This window comes from Danio rerio, chromosome 12 (genome assembly GCF_052040795.2).
Source record: "Danio rerio strain M-AB ecotype USA chromosome 12, GRCz13ab, whole genome shotgun sequence".
In the NCBI taxonomy this organism is placed as follows: Eukaryota; Metazoa; Chordata; class Actinopteri; order Cypriniformes; family Danionidae; genus Danio; species Danio rerio.
In genome coordinates, this window is record NC_141032.1 from 2390937 (window position 1) to 2412500 (window position 21564).

Consider the following 21564-nt stretch of genomic DNA (forward strand, 5'->3'; position numbering starts at 1 on the left):
CGCTCAAGCACAAAACTGTCAATGCGAGCGCACATTGACAGAAGATGCCCAGAGGCGATATGAACGTGAGCTGCGTCCCAAATCGCATACTTACGCACTATTCTACGCCATTTTGTAGTATAAATAGTGTAAGTAGTGTGTTCACACTGAAAACTCTAAAAATATTAAGTGCACTTTAATTACCCGGATGATGCACTCATTCAGCCGCTAAAATGAAGTGTGTAATGATGGACACTTCACACACTCAACGACCGCAGGTTTGCTTACGTAGCGGAAGGGGCGGAGCTATCGGACGCACATGTTGGATAACTTTATTTATTTTGGATTGTAAAAGCAAAATTCTCCTACGAGAGTGATAATAGCGCCTCCCGATGGTGAATGCGGTTATACTCACGGCAGGTATTATTTGACAATTCGGTCATTTATTTCACTGATTTGGCGACCGTCAAACATCATGAGGGAAACGGTTTGAATTTACGTTTAGTAAAAAAACATTAGTGTGCCATTTGGGTTGACACTACATGCATATACTATCCTGTTGAGTGTGTAAGTGCATAAGTACATAGTGCATGAGTGCATAGTGTGCCAATTGGGACGCAGCTTTCGTAAATCCAAGGAATCATCTCTAAATGTTTTTTTTCAGTGTACATTATACATCCACAATAATCACATACGTATTTTTAATAAGTGCATATTTCAAGACCGTATCCAGCAACAGTTGTCACACTTGTTTGTTCAATCCTTTAACCAATTAAGAAAAACACTGGCTTAATTAAAGTCACCCATCTCGCCCCCAAAGCCACAAATAACCACAAACCTCCTTGAAAATGACTAAAATGAGCAAAAAGAGTTGTTTTTCCAAGGTTTGCAATTCACCTTGAATGTAATCTCCTCCCTGTAATGAAGCGTCCCGCGCAATTTCCTTTCATTACTGATACGGGAGGGTCTGATGACTCAAATGTGGCTATTAATAACCGAACATATTATCAGCTGATGTTTAGCTGTATTCTTAAGGGTCCAGTAGGGTTTTTAAGGGTCCAGTCAGCAGTCTGAACATGTCTGCTTGTGCCACAGGATCAGCGTACCTTACCAACCTCAGGAACGCCGGGTGTTGGCCAGAAAGCAAAACACCACTCACCTCAACTCAGCAGAAGAAAAACAATGAAAACACTGAGACTTGCTCCCCTTAAGATTGTTTTTGGCCGCCGGAGTCCTGTTTTAGGAAACACAAGCCCACGTATATATCGCATCCACAGATTTTTCTTCCATGCTATGGAGCGGCGTCCATTTACTATTCAAGCGCATGCTGCATTTTGCGCCAAATCTGTCGTAATTAATCTATTTCGAAGCATAATGAATGTACAAGTGGGTATAATTGCTTCTCGAACGTGGGCTCTTTTTTTTTTTCTGCTCGGTAGAAACCGAACAGCATACGGTTGTTTGAACTATGGCAACCGTGAAAACAAGATTCTGATCTGGAGGTGGAAAACCACAAAAACACTACTGTTTGCTACGTGGATGATTATATAGCAAATATAGTATGGGAGAAATTTGGGGGAAGATCGTCCAGCGTTTGTATGTTGCATTAAACGCTTCATGTCTGGAGCTGATCTGAGGCCTGAAAGGGGAAACGGTGGCACTGCCCGTCTGATCCGGGCCAACACAAACTGAGACCAGCCGCTGCCTCTTTATTATTATTAAAAAAAAAAAAAAAACGACATTAAATACGAGCACTTATTACAGAAATATGGGTGTAAAATTAATGATGTTTTCTCACACTTATCTGCAATTAAACCAAAAAGTTCTAGAATTAAACTGATTATTATATAGTTGATTTCCGACCAATTCATTTGAGTTACAGTAGCTGTATATTTTTAAATAATTGATTTAGTTATTAAATATTTCTACTTAATCCAAACCATTTACTACTAGCTAATTAAATATAAAGATATTACCTATTTATTAGCACTTATTAAGTATGATCTAGCCCTAACCTAATACCATAACCCAACTACTACCTTACTAACTATTAATAAGCAGCTAATAAGCAGTTTATTGGTAACACTTTACAATAAGGTTTATTAGTTGATGCATTTACTAACATGAACTAATCATGAACAACACATGTACAGCATTTATTAATCATAATTGAACATTTACTAATGCATTATTAACATCCAAGTCTGTGCTTGTTAACATTAGTTAATGCACCATGAGTTAACATGAACTAACCATGAACTACTGTATTTTCATTAACTAACGTTAACTAACATGAACAAATACTGTAGTAGATGTATTGTTCATTGTTTGTTCATGTTAGTAAATGCATTAATTAACATTAACTAATGAACCTCATTGTAAAGTTTGACCAGTTTATTGAGCTTAACATCTTATTTAATGGTTTGGTAATAGTGTGATGTGTATTTTAAAATAAAGTTTCACCATTTTTTTTTTTTTTTTTTTTACAAAGTTTGAACGATTGTATGTAAGGAAATGTTTTTTTTTTTTAAATATACTTAAACGTATATGTTGAGTATAGTTCATGTAGTAGGTGGACTAATATTAATGTACAGGTAGTATACATGTACTATTTTAATAATACTTGAGATTAAACTGTCAATTTGTTAATTTAAAAAAGTCAACTATAAAGTGGGATTTAAGCATTGCAGTAGACGAAACTAGCATAGTTTAGTTAGAATAAAATAGTTTAAAACTACACTTACCGGCCACTTTATTAGGTACACCTGTCCAACTGCTCTTCAACATAAATTTCTAATTAGACAAACATGGCAGCAGCTCAATGCATTTAGGCATGTAGACATGGTCAAGACGATCTGCTGCCGTTCAAACCAAGCATCAGAATGGAAAAGGAAGGTGATTTAAGTGACTCTGAACGTGGCATGGTTTTTGGTGCCAGACAGTTGGTCTGAGTATTTCAGAAACTGCTGATTTACTAGGATTTTCATGCAGCAGTTCAGGCTGGTGGTGGTGGTGTAATGGTGTGAGGAATATTTCTTGGCAATTGAGCATCATTAGTACTAATTGAGCATCAGTAGCCTACCTGAGTATTGCTGCCATGTCCATCCCTTTATGAGCACAGTGTACCCATATTCTGATGGCTACTTCCAGCAGGATAACACACCATGTCATAAAGCACGAATCATCTCAGACTGGTGTCTTAAACATGACAATGAGTTCACTGCACTCAAATGGCCTCCACCAGATCTCAATCCAATAGAGCACCTTTGAGATGTGGTGGAACGGGAGATTGGCATCATGGATGTGCAGCCGACAAATCTGCAGCAACTGCGTGATGCTATCATGTCAATAAGGAGCAAAATATCTGAGGAATATTTCCAGTAGCTTGTTGAATCTACGCCACGAAGGATTAAGGCAGCTCTGAAGGCAAAAGTGGGTCCAACTCTGTACTAGTAAGGTGTACCTAATAAAGTGGCCAGTGAGTGTATGTAAACAATGTAGTAGGTACAGTCCTAGCTTATTTCTTAAATACTTTCAGCACATTTGCTTGAGACTTTCTCAATATCTCATAATAAACTATCTAATAATAACAATAAATTATCTAATAATAAACAATAATTCTGAGACGTATACACAATGCAAAGTCCCACCCATTAATTACCATCTCTCCCGCATTAGCATACGACGTTAGTCTTTTTTTCTTTTAATCTGCCGTCTTCTGGAAAGAGCACAATCTCATTTAAATTTAAAGCTACAATCACCAAAATGTCCCAATAAGGACCAAAGCCTAAAGGCTCATATATATCGATTTTCATTTGCGTTTATCGTCAGCGTCTTTCAAGAGGTTTTTCTGGATTCAAACCCAAGCGATTTTCACTGGCGTCGAGCAGAAGAGTATGCAAAATCACACCTTGATGTTAGATGGCGCTACACAACTTTAAGCTTCTGACACCCGCTTGTAACACAGAAGAAGACAAAGTTGACACGCTTGTTGTTATGGATGGTTCAAGCAGCAGCTCCAGCTCTAGCGAGGAAGAAATGATTATTGTTCGCTAGTGCAATAAGCAGCTCCACAGCTGCGTCCCAAATGGCACACTATACACTCATGCACTATGTACTTATGCACTTACACACTCAACAGGATAGTATATGCATGTAGTGTCGTCCCAAATGGCACACTAATGTTTTTTTTACTAAACGTAAATTCAAACCGTTTCCCTGATGACGTTTGACGGTTGCCAAATCAGTAAAATAAACAACCGACTTATCAAATAATACCTGCCGTGAGTATAACCGCATTCACCATCGGGAGGCGCTATTATCACTCTCGTAGGAGAATTTTGCTTTCACCATCCAAAATAAATAAAGTTATCCAACATGTGCGCCCGATAGCTCCGTCCCTTCCGCTACGTGAGCAAACCTGCGGTCGTTGAGTGCGTGAAGTGTCCATCATTACACACTTCACTTTAGTGGCTGAATGAGTGCATCATCTGGGTAATTAAAGTGCACTTATTATTTTTAGAGATTTCAGTGTGAACACACTACTTATACTACTTATACTACAAAATGGCGTAGAATAGTGCATAAGTATGCGATTTGGGACGCAGCTCACGTTCATATCGCCTCTGGGCATCTTCTTCAATGTGCGCTCGCATTGACAGTTTTGCGCTTGAGCGCCTCCAAGTGCTGTTAACTTCAGCAGCTCCATGCACATGAACAAACGTGCCAACCTGATTGGCGGAGAAGGTTTTAATGCGGCGCATCAAAACGAAAAAAGAAAATGCGTTTTTTTTTTTAAATGACACTCTTATGGCTGCCGTTTTGCACGTTGGTGTGCACGATCACATTGACCCCCTTTATTTAGTCACGAAGCGTTAAACGTCGACAAAAAACGCGAGCAAAAAACGTCTCTGTGTGCTCAGACCTTAACAGGGTTAGTTTCAAAGAATTATAAAATATTACTTGTGTGTTATTTTAAGCTGAATCCTCACATACACACTGCAGGGACACCACAGACTTGATTTACATCTTGTAAAAAGGGGCATAATAGGTGACCTTTAAAGTGTACTAAAGAGTGTTGTCACTCATGGAAGTGTATTCTTAAAGTCCTTATTAATATTACACTTTCTGCAACTAACAAATATACATTTAGGGCTTAAAGTACACCACAAGTGCACTTTGAATACTATTAGGCGCACTCCTTTTCACTCCAGAGAGTTTCTGTCTGCACAAACACTGCGCGCCGGTGAGGGTGGAACTGAAGTGAGCGAGTGCGGGATGAGGTTTCAGAAAACGTCAAGGAGTGTCGGCACTGTTTGGACGGCAAATTATTGCTGGCCGACAGTGTATTATTTTACAACCAAAGATCGTTGTCGAGAGAAAGGTAGAGAGGAGAAGAGAGGAGGGCAGGAAAAAAAACAAAAAAGAGCGAAGCCCCTGGCCGACTGCCGGAGGGGAAAAGGGGTTACAGTATACTGTAATAATCTTTAAAAGTATTACAAGAGTGGCCACAGCGCTTGCTAAGAATAGGCCACAGAGAGAGAGAGTGAGGGAAGGTGAGACCATGGCGTAGATTTGGACCAACAATAAATAAATGGTGGGCTCTGTAAAATCAACACCTCCACTTCAGGACAGGAACAGCTATATTTAACCACCGCTGAAGATGTTTCGGAAGGTGAAAGTATCTGTCTACAGCATATAATAGTAGCATGCAGTGTGATGATTACATTCCCTGACTGCAACTAGAGATGGAATCCAATGATTGATTGGTCTAATTATGAGCAAAATAACATTGATTTTGTATCCCTCCATCCATTTATGCATTCATCTGTTCATCCATGCATTCATCTGTCCATCCATCCAATCGATCGATCGATCGATCAATCAATCAATCAATCAATCAATCAATCAATCAATCAATCAATCAATCAATCAATCAATCAATCAATCAATCAATCAATCAATCAATCAATCAATCAATCAATCAATCAATCAATCAATCAATCAATCAATCAATCAATCAATCAATCAAATCCACTTATACAATAATTTGTTCATTTATCCATCCATGTATCTAGTCATGTATCTAGTCATATATCCATCCCTTTATCCATCTTTCCATCCTTCCATCGTCATTTATATATCCATCCATCCATCCATCCATCCATCCATCCATCCATCATTATTCATTCATTCAATCATTATTCATTCTTTCTTTCTTCTGTCTCCGTTCACTCATTCATTAATTTGTCCATCCATCCATCTATCATCATTCAATCATTCATTCATTCTTTCATCTGTCTATCTATTCACTCATTCATTAATTTGTCCATCCATCCATCTATCATCAATCCATCTAGTCATCCATTCATCCATTAATCCATCTACCTATTTATTTATTCATTCATTCATCCATTCTCCCATCTGTCCATTCATCCATCCATCCATTTAATGTTCATGGAGAATCAATTCATCCATTTAAACATCCATCCATCCATCCATCCATCCATCCACACATCTAGTCATCCAACCATCCATCCATCTGAACATTCACCTATCTATTTATTTATCCATCCATCTATCCATCCGTCTGTCCGTCCGTCCATCCATCTTCATTCATTCCGACCACCCATTCATTGATTTGTTCATCCATTTATAAATTCATCTATCCATCCATCTAGTCATCCAACCATCTACCTATTCATTCATTCATTCATTCAGTCAGTCATTCAATCCGTTCATTCAGTCCGTTCATCCATCCATCCATCCAGTCATCCATGCATCCATCTACCTATCTTCATTCATTATTCCATGTGCTTCAATCCATCCATCCATCCATCCATCCATCCATCCATCCATCCATCCAATCTATTCATCAATCCATGCAACCTGCTAAAACTCTTGAAAACATTGTATAAATATAAATGTGTGCTAAACCATCATCTACATGCTAATATATGTGCCAATATATACACAAGCTAAACAGAATGTACCAGAAACTTTTGCAAACACGATTGAAGCAACCTTTCATCCATGCCTCTGTCCATCATTCTATCTAACAAAACGCACATTTAAAAAGAACATTGAATTACATTGGAGTTATGCCACATCAAACCAGCTATTGACCGGTGGTTTATATGAATGTGCATGTTAACACTTTTTGTCCATACAAGACCAATTATTTAGAGGACAACACAAACACAACAGACGTCATTGAACATGTACACAATGACAACACCTTTATACAAGGTTAACTATGCTTATGATGACTTTAACTGGTAAAAGCTATTAGTTGCTAGTTAATTAAAGTAATTAGCAACTAACACAATAATGGTAAATAATAACCCTTTTCTGATTATGATTGCAATAGAATAATATGGAACTTTTGTGAAGCTGCTATGAAACAATAATTGTGAAAAGCACTATACAAGTAAACTTGAATTGTATTGTTGCATTGCATTTGTGCCACAATAAACTCATGTTGTCATAATATCCACCAGTCAATAAATACTCAGCTTTCACTTTAACAATGTCAAGCCCTCTACGTCAATTGGGGGCCATAATTATTTATTTATTTCCCCCATTATTTCCCAATCCAGAGCCTCTATTTCATTCAGTCGGCACACAGCAGGGCAGCTCGGTGTGAGTGTTATTTATCCAGAAGATCCCATCAGCATCAGCATCATCATCATCATATACACCCTGATATGCAGAGTCTGGGAAAAACACGCCTCATAATGAGCTTCTGCGTTAAAAATCCAGACGCAATCGCACAATTTACCTACGCCCATAAAGTCAGGTGTAAATTCTCGCTGACTTTCATTTCCCCTTGACAGGGTTTTGAGTGAGTCCAGAGGGATTTTTTTTGCCCGATCCAGACGAACGCCCGGCGTGGCGTCTGTGCCAACTTCGTCTCGAAAAAAAAAAAAAACGACAACCACAAAATATAAGTTTAAAATGTCAACTACCCGACAGGGAGAAACTGTTTTCCTAGCCTCGTAAAATTATTTAGGATTTTAGTGTTTTTCTAGCACTCTTTCGCGCACGTTTGAGCATTATAATGGTCTGGCCTCACAACGAATTAAAACGCAACTTTATATCGCTCGACCCAGGGTTAGGCGCTGTTCGTTTGGAGGCTGTAACAGGCATCTCTCTAGGTTCTCAATAGAGGTAATAAATTAAGACTGATGGCTAATTTTAGGCGAAACCCAATCCCTCACCGTAAATTGCAGGCCAAGCGGGACCGTTTAATCAAACTCCGTCTGGCTTTGCCGCCGATATTGTAATGAAGGAGTGTGAGGAGTTTTTGTGAATGCGTGCTGTTTCGCTGTAGGGACAATGCAGAAATTGCAGCTTCTTAAATGTGGTTTGTCAGCTTTTGTACCCCCTCTAATGTTGTGTGTAAGTGTCAGTTGTGCAGAGCTGAGCAGCAGCAGCTGTGTTGTATTTATGTCTGTGTGCACTGCTGTGCTTTGCATTTGAGAACACTTGATTTTTAAGCATATTGTCCCTCATTAGTTCACTTCTTGTTTTAGGAATTGACCGTTTACAGCTTTCAGAATGCATATAATTAAACAGAATTATATAAATAATAGCAGAACTATAAGAACTTTTAAAAATGTATCTAAAAGAACTAATCTAAAATACATGATGCTCTTGTTGATGTTGAATGTATAAAGTGCTTAAAAACGTAATAATTTGATAAAATAATAAATATACTATTAAATAAATAATACCAATTTTTTATTTTAGGACCACCTTATTATTATTATTATTATTATTATTTTTATTTTATTTTTTTTATTTTATTAACAGGTTTTGTTTTACTTTTGTTTAAATTAGATCATAACTAAGTGCACTTTCCATTCATTCGTTCCTTTATTCATTCATTCATTCATTCTATAAATTTTCAGTCGAGGATGGCTAAACCTACAAAGACGAATAAATAAGTGATTAAACAAATTGGTAATAAATAATATCTATCTATTCATTTTATTTTGGGCAGGTTTTCCACCATAATAAGGTGCAGAATGCAGTATTTACAGATGAATGATGTACATTTGATATTTTGAAAACTGTGGGTATAAAACTAGTAGTGCTGCAATTAATGTTAAACCATAAGCAAAATAAATAAATAAATAAATAAATAAAAATTTAGCATATGTGATTTTGTTTGAACTTTACTAGAACTTCTAAGCTAAGTGGCTTTGACACATTCTACACAGTAAAAGCGCTATATAAATATGAAATTAACTTAATTGAATTTCAGTAGGTTGGTTGGACGGTCGGTTGGTCGGTCTGTCGGTCGGACAGGCAGATGGATGGTTGGATGAATTGTTGGATTGTTTGTTTGTTGGATGAGTTGTTTGTTCGTTCGTTTGTTGGATTGATTGTTTGTTGGATTGTTTATTGGATGGATTGATTGCTTGTTTGTTTGATGAATGAATCATTTGTTTGTTGAATGGATTGTTTGTTTGTATGTTTGTTGGATGGATTGTTTGTTTGGTTGTTTGTTTGTTGAATTTTTTGGGTTGTTAGTTGGATAAATTGGTTGTTTGTTTGTTTGACTGAATGGATGGACTGTTGGATTGATGGATTGTTTGTTGGGTTATTTGTTAGATGGATTTTTTGGCGGGTGGATTGCTTGTTCGTTTGTTGGATGAATGTTTGTTTATTTATTATATGTTATTTATTATATTTGTTAGAGGATTGTTCGTTGGATAGATTTGTTGGATGGATTGCTTGTTCGTTTGTTGGATGGATTCTTTGTTTGGTGGATGGATTGCTTGTCTGTTTGTTGGATGATTGTTTGTCTGTTTGTTGGGTGGATTGTTTGTTTGTTTGTTTGTTTGCTGGATGGATTGTCTGTTAGAGGATTGTTCTTTAGATAGATTGTTGGATGGATTGCTTGTTCGTTTGTTGGATGGATGGATTCTTTGTTTTATCTGTTTGTTGGGTGGATTGTTTGTTTCTTTGTTTGCAAGATGGATTGTTTGTTAGATGATTGTTCATTGGATAGATTGTTGGATGGATTGCTTGTTTGTCTGTTGGATGGATGGATGGATTGTTTGTTAGATGGATTGTTTGTTGGACTATTTGTTGGATGGATTGATGGATTGTTGGATTGTTTGTTTGTTTGTTTGTTGGCTTACTGGATTGATGGATGGATGGATAGATGGGTCAATTGATTAATGCAGACCTATTGTGATTGACGAATTGGTTGAATAACTAATAGAAAACATCTTGTGTAATCAAGGTCATTGTTGTGCTGTACTGCCAATGTCTGAATCAAATTTCATTATATACTTTAAATTCATGTCTAGATTCAAGAATGACCAGATGTTTCCAGTCAAGTAGTTAATCCTCCACAATGTGGAACATGACAGGGATGTATCATGTTCAGGGAGTTTTAAGACTCTCTTCAATACCCACAACATTCATTTCACATTGCTCTGAGGTCAGAAAAGAGTTTTTCAGAGTTCCAGCCAAAAAACACGTTTGGCTGCAATCAGTGACTCCCACAATAAACTCTCAGACACTTAATAGTTATCCTCAGGAATGCTGGACACTTCCAATCCGCTTCTGTAGCTTTGGAAAATTTACACAACTCTGAGTAGTTAACATATTGTCTTTTCCAGGCTGAGGTGTTCAGATGTTCAGTGGACGAAGATTTACCATCATTCTGAGATCTTTAATGACATTATACAAATGTCCATACATTGTTTGCATACGGTCTGAAAACAAACACCTGGTCTGAGAAATGTTCAGTTGTTACCAAGCATGTGGTCAATGAATACATGTTGACAACATGTTCTCAAGTATACAATCAGAAGTAAAGGTGTCGCCCAGTACACTTTCAAAAGGTTCAGTTTACCTAAATTAGCTAAAGAATCTATACTGGTATGACAAAGGAGTGAATGAGTAAATGAATGAGTGAGTGAATAAATGAGCAAATAAATGAATGAATGAGTAAATTAATGTGTGAGCGATTGAGTGTGTGAATTAATGAGTGAATTAGCGAGTGAAAGAGTGAGTAAGTGATTAAATGGGTAAAGGAGAGAGTGGCGAAGTTGGTCAATGTGTGAATGAATGAGTAAATGAGTGAGTAGGTGAATTAATGAGTAAATAAATGAGCGAATAAGTGAGTAAACGTGTGAGTGAACTATTTAATAAATAAGTTGTGTAAATGAATGAATGAATGAGTGAGTGAGTGAGTGAGTGGAGTGAATGAATGGAGCAAATGAGTGAGTGAATGAAGTGAATGAATCAGTTAATGAGTGAGAAAATGAATAAATGAGTAAATTACTGAATGATTAAGTGACCGAATGAGTGAATGGTGTGAATGAATGAGTAAATAAACCGGTGAGAGAGTGAATGAGTGAGTGAGTGAGTGAGTGGATGAATGAGTAAACGAGTGAGTGAGTGAATGGACTGAATGAATAGAGCAAATAAGTGAGTGAATAAAGTGAATAAATTTGTTAATGAGTGAGAGAATGAATGAATGAATGAATGAATGAATGAATGAATGAATGAATGAATGAGTAAATGACTTAATGAGTTAGTGACCGAATGAGTGGATGGTGTGAATGAATGAGTAAATGAACAGGTGAGAGAGTGATTGAGTGATTGACAAGTGAGTGAGTGAGTGAGTGTGAATGAGTAAATGAATGAGTGAATGAGTGAGTGAGTGAGTGAATGAGTAAATGAATGAGTGAATGAATGAATGAATGAATGAATGAATAAGTAAATGACTGAACGAGTGAGTGAATTGAGTGAATGAATGAGTGAGTGACTAGAGTGAGTGATGAGTGAGTAAATAAGTAAATGAATGAGTGAGTGAATGAGACATGAGTGAATGAGTGAGTGAATGAATAAATAAGTAAATGACTGAACAAGTGAGTGAGTGAATTGAGTGAATAAATGAGTGTGACTTGAGTGAGTGACGAGTGAAAGTGAGTGAAAGGGGTGAATGATTGAGTGGATGAACGGGTGAGAGAATTGATCAAAGGAACAGAGAGATTAAATAAATTAATGAATTTAGTGAATGAATGAATGAATGAATGAATGGATAATGAATGAATGGATAAATGAGTAAATGAATGACTGAGTGATTGAATGAGTAAATGAGAGAGTGAGTGAGTGAGTGAATGAATGAATGAGTGAATTATTGTAGTGAACGGAGAAAATAAATGAGTGAATGAATGGATGAATGGATAAATGAGTAAATGAATGAGTAAATAAGCGATTGGAGAGAATGAGTGAATAAATAAGTGAATGAATGAAGTGAGAGAATGAATGAATGAATGAATGAATGAATGAATGAATGAATGAATGAAGTATTTAAAACAAAATAAATATTCCATATTGAAATAATTTTCCCCTAATGTTTTCTTGGCAAAAGACACTATTAAATGTGTTGATGAAAAACAATGTGCTTACAATGATGCACAGAAACACAATAAAACAACATGACACAGAGTAACATTTACAATAAACAATCAATAAAAATACATATTTAAATGTAAACAAAGTCATTATTTTACTTTTGCTGAATTTGAAAATAATGTAGGAAATAAACTATAAATTAAGTGCAGGATGTGAATAAATAAATAAATAAATAAATAAATAAATAAATAAATAAATACATAAATAAATAAATAAATAAATACATACATACATACATACATACATACATACATACATACATACATAAATAAATAAATAAATAAATAAATAAATAAATAAATAAAATACTATACATTGTTTATATTTCCACCAGTATTCTTTTGCCAAAGGCCACTATTAAATATGAATCATAATTCATACTTGTTACGGTAATGGTGCCTACACTGGGCATTGCTTGATTTTCCTTAATAAAATGTCTCAAACCAAAACAAGCTTATTTTGGCAAAAGAAAAACAAGAAATAAACATCACTACACACGAACACACACACAAAAAAAAGGTCTGAAGAGAAACAACAAAACAGCAAGTCTGTGTAAATATTTGTACACGCAAATGGAACGTAATTAGATTCATTATTCCCATTTTTTTCTTATTCTTTCTTCCTCTCTCAAATTACTGTTAATTGTGGGCCCTTGCGACTCGAAGGTACAAATAAACAGCACCTGTGCCAGATTGTCATAAACACAACATGCCGTTTAAATCAGCGTATTACATCAGCGCCTGAGGCAAAGCTCTCCATAAAGATGGACTTATATTGGGCTGGAGCTGCAGCACTGTTGCCTGTGGTAAAATCACTCACTTCTACGCCTGTCTGAAGCTTCATGTTTAATTTGAAATACGCCGTCATTCGCTGAAGGAAACTTGTCACTGCTGTTGTCCGAGAGCCCAATGTCTTTCCTCGAGGCTTTTCTGATTGGAAAAAGTGAGGAGCAAAAGACCAGGATTGGTCTTTCAGTCATCATCACAGTAAATGTCACCTAATAATGTACGTTTGCGGTGCCATGCTGTCTTGGCTTTGATGAGCTCAATGCTGCCATGGATTCATCCACTCAGCTTATGAATCTGTATGTCGAAGTATTGAATGGTAAATGCAGTTTTTTAATAGCTGATGCTCCAAAAAGTCTCTGATATCCATAAAGGGATATACCTCACCCTAACAATGAAGTTTTACACTATTTACTCTCTCTCTCAAATTGTTGCCTAACTTCATGAGTTTCTTTAAACCTCCAAATACTATGGTAGTCAATGGTTACAGGTTTCAAGGTTCAGAAGAAAGAAAGTCAAACAGGTTTGGAACAAGTAAAGGGCGAGTAAATGAAGACAGAATTTTCATTTTTAGATGAACTATCACTTTACCTCAACATTTTTAATGTTGATACTTTACCAATTACATTTTCATCAGACATAAACTGACAATGTAGGTTAAAGCTACTGTAAGTTTAAATAAATATTATAAATAAATAAATAAATAAATAAATAAATAAATAAATAAATAAATAAAAATAAATAAAAGGTAAATAAATAAAAGGTAAATAAATAAATTAATAATTAAATAAACAAATAAGTATATCAAAATAAGTAAATCAGTTAATAAATAAATAAATTAGTATTAAAACAGAGGTACACAAATAAGTACATAAATGATGACATAAAAATAAGTATTTAAATAAGTAAATAAATAAATAAATAAAGTTAATAAATAAATAATCAAAAATAAATAAATAAACAACTAAATAAGTAAATAAATAAATAAGTTAAACAATACGTAATAAGCAAATAAATAAGTACATAAGTAAAAAAAAGTAAATACATAAACAAAATAAATAAATAAATGAACAAAAATAAGTAAACAAAGTAAATAAGTATATAAGTAAACAAGTATATAATTAAGTACACAAATAAGTAAATGAATAATTGAGTAATTTAAGTAATAAGTAAATATGTATATAAATAAGTAAAAAAGTAAATAAATAAATAAACAAACAAGTAAATAAATAAATAAATAATTAAATTAATGAAAAGTAAATAAGTATAAGTAAATGAATAAAAGTGAATAAATAAATAATTAAATTAATTAATTAATAAGTAAATGAGCATATAAGTAAATTAATAAATAAGTAAATAAATAAGTGAATAAATAAATAAATGAACAAATAAATACATTTTCAAAATAAAATAAAATTAAATTAAATTAAATTAAATTAAAACTCTAGATTATGTTTTGTTTACATTAAATAAATAAATAAATAAATAAATAAATAAATAAATAAATAAATAAATAAATAAATAAATAAATAAATAAATAAATAAATAAATAAATCATTATTGCACAATAATAATTTGTTGGTATGTGGCGCCAAATAATTTGTTCGTAAAGCAAAGCACACATAAGGTGATGTGGTTACAGTTGCTTTTCTACCTCTGTTGTGCATTAATTTCAAGCGATTCAACGGCCCATAGAATATGTTTTGATTAGCAAAGGAAGATACATCATATAATTCTCCAGATATTTTGGACAAACATCCAAAATCATCCGTCATGATATAACGGTAAATAAAACAATTTAACAATCCATCCACAGAGTTGGCCATGTTTGTCACACAGACCTAGTGTAATTTAGTCAAATATACAAACAAAGCTGGTTTAAGCTGCAAGCTGTCCCATTATATGCTAGCAACAACATTTTTTAATATAGTTAAGTATTTTGGTTAGTCGCTGCAACAAAAGCAGCTGCACGAACGCTAACTGCTACATTTTTAATAAAAGTGAAACCATCAACAAAGAACTTGACCCACTTCATGTTTACAAATACAATACAAGCGCATCAGTTTAAAGTATGCATGAAATCAAAACTAACCGCATTGATTTTGTCAGCTCGTACTGCTGGTTTTTAGGGGAACACTTCATCTGTGCATGTCATTAAGAAAAAAAAAAGTTTGCCCTTGTAATGTACAATTGAAATCTGAAAGTGCACTTCAAATAAATTCGTCAGTCTGAGGTTTTGGGCGTGGCTAACATACTTAACCACGCCCCTCAAGCTGTCAGTTTTGACAACAAACAGAAATGATGAGGAGGAGGAGTCTGTTAGGTTGTAGTAACTCTCCCCAAATCCCTTTCCCCATCTATCAGAATGAAATGCCTACTTTACTACATCCAATCAGTTCTCAGCAGAAAAACACGCCACAGCCACCAATTCTCGCTTAATATTTAGTTTCTCTAGGAAATGCATCACAAAGTAAACAAACAAAAAATAAAATAAAATAAAAAATGGCCACCGCTTTCAGTTCATGTGGACTTTAAAGGTCATTTCTGGTTAATGATGTGAGTTTACAGTGTTTGCTTTTTGGAATAAATGTGTGAATGGTGCTTTTCCGACAAAAATAAATAAATAAAAATGAAGGTACGTTCTTGCCTGTGTGAACAGCACATTTTTACTAGTAACATCATTCTGGAAATTGTTCATATTTTTACAGCAAGACATTACTGTGTGAAATAGACTAGAGCGAAATGAAGCACCAGTCTGATGAGTTTACTGTCTGACACTGAACAGCATAATCTTCCAGATGAGCTACAACTGCACAATCTACATCTGTGCTTAAAGGTAAAGTAAGAATTATTAGCCCTCCTGAATATTTTTTTATGATAGTTTTAATAACTGATTTCTTTTATCTTTGCCATGATGAGAGTAAATAAAATTTGACTAGATATTAGACTAGTATTCAGCTTAAAGTGACATTTAAAGGCTTAACTAGGGTAATTAGGGTTAAAGTTAGGGTAATTAGGCAAGTCATTGTATAACAGTGGTTTGTTCTGGAGACAATCCAAAACTAATATAGCTTAAGGGGGCTAATAATATTGACCTTAAAATGGCTTTTAAAAAAATTAAGAACTGCTTTTATTCTAGCCGAAATAAAACAAATAAGACTTTCTCCAGAAGAAAAAATATTATAGGAAATACTGTGAAAATTTCCAGAATCTGTTCAACATTGTTTAAAAAATATTTGAAAAAATAAAACAAATTCACAGGAGGGCGAATCATTTCGACTTCAACTGTTTATACACGCATCCTTCACTTTCGCTTTATACAGCATGAACTCAGCGGATAATCTGTCCTCCGCAGTTCTGAATTCCTCTTCAGCCAAACACACAAAGGGAAAACTTGTGAAATCAGATGTGTGGAATAAACAGGGGGATGTTTAACTGTGTTTTCGTTTTACGAGGGAAAAAAAGGAAGCACAGCTGAAGGATGTGGTATCTGACTCACCGCGGCCTCACAGGACGACAGAAAACTAAAACAATCCGCTCATCCGTCCGCTCATTCTCCACATCATTTTCCATTCGGAGCTACTCAACACCTTCATCCGTTAATCTGCAGTTTATTTACAAGATCAATATTTGTCTGTATAGACTTGGCATTCCAGTCCAGTCATCACGGACATCATACTGAGACGGTAAATGTGAACACTTAAAGAGACAGGTCACCCCGGAAAAATGGACATTTCCTCATAGTTTAATCACACTTCAGAACTTCTTTATGTTGTTGAACTCAAAAGAAGATATTCTGAAGAATGCTGGAGGGAAAAAAGCAGCCATTGACACTCATAGTACACTCTTAGAAATAAAGGTACACGAGCTGTCACTGGGGTGGTACCTTTCCAAAGGGTACGAATTTATACCCTAAAACAGGGGTCTCAAACTCGCGGGCCATTTGCGGCCCTCAGTGCAATATTTTGTGGCCCGCGCCGACCGCTGTACACTGACAGAATCAGCGAAGCGGGGAGAGAGAGCGCTCCCCACTCGGCTGATTCTATCCGTACACAGCGATCACTGGCTTTCCCCGCCCGCCGTGCAAACAAAGGGGCGGGGACGCCGGTGACGTCACCACGCACCCCGCCCCTTTGTTAGACGCTGTGACAGGCGGGAAGTGTTAGGAGGGAACTCGCGCCGAGGTAAGCTGTTCCCGCCCCTGCCTGCCACTTAGCTACCTATCTGCAGCCTGCCACCTACCTAGCTACAGCCTGCATCTTATATATATTATAGGTAGATACAGACTGGCACAGACTGATGTGACTGGAGTGGGGTGGGGGTGTTTTATTTATACATATATACGCCTTTTTTTTAGGTGAGGGAACGGAAGTTTTGAGTGAGTCTAGACAGGTCTAGACTTAATGATGATCATCTTCAAGCCATACTGAGGGTCTCAACTGCTTCCGCTCTAAAGCCAAGTGTGGTTCAGATTTGTGAGAAGAAGCGCTGTCAAGTCTCTGGCAGCAAGAAGTAGGCAAAAGATGCTATGTTCAGAAGAACTTTTCATAATCTTCACTCATGTTCTATTAATGTTCAGGACACTTCATGTTCAGAAGAAATAATTAAAACTGTTAATAATGACATTTGAGGACTTTTTTGTGTGAAATCCCTTATGCGGCCCAGCCTCACCCAGACTTTGCCTCCTGCGGCCCCCAGGTAAATTGAGTTTGAGACCCCTGCCCTAAAAGTTCATATTAATACCTCAAGGGTACATATTGGTACCTAAAAAGTACAAAACGTACCTCTTTTGTACTTTTGAGGTAACAATATGGACCCTTTAAGTACAAATGTGTGCCTTTTGAAAAGGTACCACCTCGCGTACCTTTATTTCTGAGAGTGTAGGATCAAAAACAACATGGAAGTCAATGGATGTTCGCAACATTCTTCAAGTATCTTCTTATATACATATGTCTGTCATGCGCATGCAATTCTAATGTCGCGCACACATGACATGCATGTATTGTTGTCAGCATGATGTCACACAGAAACATTTACAAAACTACACCACAACCAATCTTGTGATCATAACAAGAGGTGCTAAATGCGTATTCTACTTCACAGGTGTCAAACTCGGTTCCAAAAGGGCCGCAGCTCTGCACAGTTTAGTTCCAACCAAGTTTGCCGCAAGCCTGCGTTTGAGTGAAGGTCTCGGCCGTTAGATCGCCCCCTGGGGGCTGGCTGCAGTACAAGTCATAAAGCCCGCCTCCTCCGTGTTAATGAAGGAGACTTGAGCCCAAATAAAAAAAATTATTAGACTTGCAATAAAATGTCCCGAAAGATGGTTCTGGTCGATTAAGGCACTGGTTATTGTGCTGAAATAGGTGCAGATCTTCATTTGTGTACACAGTTTGTTTTTAGCAGTAATTTAATGCTGGGCGTGTCATCGTGATTGACAGCTGTGATTGACAGCTTCTCAAAGCAGCGCGTCTGAGCTTCGGCAGGAGACTGAAGTGTTATTATTCGATTTCTGTGTTATTTTACCATGACAAAATGAGATCAGCAGTAAACTACAGTATCTGACATACATGATCTGGTGGAACACTGTTTATTCGCTATGGTCAGGGCTTTTTTCGGGCTTTATTAGTTTGCTGATACACGCCTAACCACCCAGATAGCAAAACACACTCAGGCCAGTTCCGGCTAGATTCTCGCCTGCCGGAGACTTACCCCTCAGACTGACTACCTCTGCTGGACCTACTCCGGGTGCCTTGACTCACTGCCCAATTCCAGCCCGAGTCAATCGAGCCAGATGCGGCGGCCGAGCGAGCCGGCGCTGCCGCATGCGAGCCGGAATCAGCCCGCGACGCCACGAGTAGGTTATGCGCTGCGGCCCGGAGCTGGCGCGATTGCATATCTAAAACCCTCATATTTGTTAACGTTATTACATCCATTTGTGTTGATATGACAGCAAACGCATGCTGAGAAGTTCGGGGGGCGTGGTTGATTTTACATAAAGCGTTTGGTTGGAAGCTCGACTCCGCTCATTTTCGCGGCTCCTCCTCTGGCTCCATCAGACAGTCCTTCTGCGCATGTCAAGGCTCCAATTTCAGCAGTCTTTTGCGACAGTTTGTGCCCGTCAAGCAGGCGTTTTGCCCTCAAGGCGTTCAATGGGAAAAGGGGCTGTCGCGTCGTCCATATTTTTTACAGTCATTCCAACGCTAATTAAACACACCTGATCAAACTAATTGAGTCCTTCAGGCTTGTTTGAAACCTACAGGTAAGTGTGTTGGAGCAGGGTTGGAACTAAACTGTGCAGGGCTTCGGCCCTCCAGGAATTGAGTTTGACACCCCTGTTCTACTTGCTTCCCATGCACTGAGTTGTTAATGATGAGACAATTTGAGAGTGTGAGGCACCAAGTGATGCTTAAATCAAACTTCACACACACACACACACTCTCATGAAGCAATTGCATGAACATGGTAAGTTGACATGTGTATAGTGAATACTCTAGCAAACACACGTGATATGCAGACTGATACATCTAATATTGACCGCACATACAACCAGACTCTTCACATGTCTACAAAATGCTCATAAAAGCTCCTACATCTATGACACAATTACTGCATGCATATGAAGGCGCACATGAAGCTGAAATCTTACATCTGCAAAATGCTTGTGCATACAACTATTTCCATCCCATACGATCTCAAAATGAACCACAGAGGAAATAAAACCTTACCTGTAAAATAGCCAACTCCTGCAGTGCTTGTGATGAAGGGTTTGTTCCTAGTTCTTCTACTGATTCCTCATCAGATGCAGGCACTGTAGTGTTTATGATCGCTGAGGGGAAAAAGATAGCATCCCATCAGATACTGTACACTGTAACAAAACAATCAAAAGTGCTGGGTTCCACACAGTTCCTCCTTGTTGTCCCAAAATAAATCGATTCAGTTAACTTAATCAGTTTTTAACAAATTAAATGGATTGAACACAAAACAATTAAGCTGTCCCCCCGCAAAAAACCTCAGGAATTGGGTTGTTTCAACTCAAATATATAGTTTGAACAAGCGGCAGAAGTCATTTTTGAGTGTAATAGCCATACTGACTCATATAAGATGTCATGTATTGTTGCGTGATATTTATATTCAAAGCTTCTGTTGAGATCTTAGAATAAAACTCTGTGTTTTGTAATTTGGTAACACTTTATTTTGATGGTCCCCTTGAGTATTAGTAGACTGTCTGCTTAATATCTGTTAATAAACAGACATTTCGCCGACTATAAGATACTTTGCAAGTACATGTCAACTTACACTAACCCAAAGAGCTTAGAATGACCAAGAGGCGACACTCAAAAGAACGTTCCATTGCAACAGCAGCGCCCAGCATCAGCCCTGGATTCCTCCATTTAGGAGTGAAAGCGATCGGTTGTCTATTGGATCTTATTGCTGTCGCGATGGCGAGCAGCTGCTTTGTTTTTTATTTACTTATTTAAAAAGCGCATTAAAGTGGAGATACAACCTGAAATACGACAATTTAACACTTACTATCACAATCATCAGCACTTTTAATAGTTTATTTTAATATGCTGTTGTTCTACTGGAATTTTCATTCCAAAAAGGCTTCTGCACCATCTAGTGGCTGTTTTCCAAATTGCACTAGAGTGTCGCCTCTTGGTGATTCTATGCTCTTTGACTAACCCCAACCTAATTAGTTGGCAGGAAGATGCAATGTAACTAAAATTCAACAAACGGCCCAACAAAATGAAGTGTGAACTGTAATTTTAATAATAACGATGTTAGAGGAAATACACATTTAGGAAAAGCTAAGGTATTGTAAAAAATATGGGTTCCACTCAATTCATTTTTGCTGTCCCAACACAAACCAACTAAGTTAATGTAATCTTTTACTATTATTATTGTTTTACTTATTTAAATGGATTAGACACGAAACAATTAAGTTGCCACAAAAGAATTGTGTTGTTTCAACTCATTTTTAATATGTAGTTTAAACAAGCAGCAAAACGCAACATTTTAAGGCAACTTGCTGCAGAGCTTTTTTGAGTTTGAAATACTGCCCTTGACTTGATTTAAGTTGAGTTAACTAAAAAAAAAACTTGGTCTGCCATACAGTATTAAGTTGTCAATTTTCTTTTTTGGTCACACTTTATTTTGATGGTCTGCTTGTTAAATAAAAATTACATTGTATAACTCATTCTCATTAGATTATCAGTAGACTGTTAGGTTGCGGTTTGGGTTTTTTATAGTCTGAAATGTCTGTTGAATGAGCAGTATCAACAGATATTAAGCAGACAGTCTACTAATACTCATATGGACCATCAAAATAAAGCGTTACCTTATTTTTTTTAACAGC

At 36.6% G+C, this 21564-nt stretch overlaps 1 long non-coding RNA gene across 5 annotated transcripts in view; it reads right to left on the minus strand.

Annotated features, from left to right (window-relative positions):
- The window catches only part of LOC147834365 (uncharacterized), a 546693-nt gene that overhangs the window by 78898 nt on the left and 446231 nt on the right, over positions 1-21564 (minus strand). For all 5 annotated transcript variants that reach the window (XR_015503729.2, XR_015503730.2, XR_015503733.1 and 2 more), the window contains one exon: positions 19934-20034. This is a non-coding gene — a long non-coding RNA (uncharacterized LOC147834365). The remainder of the gene's footprint in view (positions 1-19933; positions 20035-21564) is intronic.